Source organism: Rhinopithecus bieti, unplaced genomic scaffold (genome assembly GCF_001698545.2).
Source record: "Rhinopithecus bieti isolate Rb0 unplaced genomic scaffold, ASM169854v2 scaffold_13621, whole genome shotgun sequence".
NCBI lineage: Eukaryota > Metazoa > Chordata > Mammalia > Primates > Cercopithecidae > Rhinopithecus > Rhinopithecus bieti.
The window spans coordinates 78210-79851 of record NW_016807522.1 but is presented as its reverse complement, the minus strand read 5'-3'; positions in this window follow the sequence as shown (position 1 = coordinate 79851).

Genomic DNA, 1642 nt, shown 5'->3' with positions numbered 1-1642 from the left:
TATTTTTAGTAGAGACGGGGTTTCACCGTGTTAGCCAGGATGGTCTCGATCTCCTGACCTCGTGATCCGCCCGTCTCGGCCTCCCAAAGTGCTGGGATTACAGGCTTGAGCCACCGCGCCCGGCCTATTTTGTATTTTTAGTAGAGATGGAGTTTCACCATGTTGGCCAGGCTAATCCTGAACTGCCCTCATGTGATCTTCCTGCCCCCAAGTATTAGTTTAATATTAGTCTTAATATTTTAAGTTTGATAGGAGTTGCTTTTCGTGCCAAGCCTTGCATTAAAGGATTTCCTACAGTATCACATTGAATCCTCATGGTGTATCCATCGTGATTGCCATATGTTATACAGAGATTTTGTTAAAATACTCATTTGATAAAGGAGGAAACTGAAGGGCAGACTGGTGAAGTCATTTTTCAAAGGAAATACAGATTGTAGGTGCTGGAACTGGAAATCTAACTCAGGTATGGTTGACGTGGCCTCAAGTCTTCATCACCTCTCAAGAAAAGCAGCTTTCTGCCGGGCATATTGGCTCAGGCTTGTAATCCCAGCACTTTGGGAGGCCGAGGTGGGTGGATCACAGGAGGTCAGGAGTTCAACACCAGCCTGGCTGACATGGTAAAACCCCATCTCTACTAAAAACATAAAAATTTACCAGAGGTGGTGGCGGGTGCCTGTATCCCAGCCACCCGGGAGGCTGAGGCAGGAGAATCCTTTGAACCCCGGAGGTGAAGGTTGTGGTGAGCCAAGATTGTGCCACCGCACTCCAGCCTGAGCAACAGAGTGAGAGTGTCTCAAAAAAAAAAAAGAAGAAAGAAAAGGAATAAACTGAAATGAATAAAGAGGCCTAGTGCTAGTAAATGTCTCAGCGAGGCAGGTAGTAAAAGATCTCAGCTAGGCAGTGGCAGAGCAGGATTCAAATTCAGGGCTGTTGTGATGCTCCGCCAGACTCTGAGCCTGAGTAACCCGTGGAGCTGGGAGAATACAGCGCCCCCTGGTGGTAACTTGTCTGTGCTGCTTCTGGCTTGGGAGGACAGCAACTAACACAGCAATGTGCCAGCAATTGTTCTAAGTGCTTTACTTAGATTTAATTTTCTTCTTCTTTTTTATTTTGTGTTATGTTATTTTATTTTTATTATGCTGTAAATTCTAGGGTACATGTGCACAACGTGCAGGTTTGTTACATACGTATACATATGCCATGTTGACGTGCTGCACCCATTAACTCGTCATTTGCGTTAGATATTTCTCCCAATGCTATCCCTCCCCCAATCACTCACCCCATGACAGGTCCCATTGTGTGATGTTCCCCCACCTGTGTCCAAGTGTTCTCATTGTTCAATTCCCACCTGTGAGTGAGAACATGCTGTATTTGGTTTTCTGTCCTTGTGATAGTTTGCTCAGAGAGATGGTTTCCAGCTTCATGCACGTCGCTACAAAGGACGCAAACTCATCCCTTTTTTATGGCTGCATAGTATTCCATGGTGTATATGTGCCACGTTTTCTTAATCCAGTCTATTATTGATGGACATTTGGGTTGGTTCCAAGTCTTTGCTATGGTGAATAGTGCCACAATAAACATACATGTGCATGTGTCTTTATAGTAGCATGATTTATAATCCTTTGGGTATATACCCAGTAAT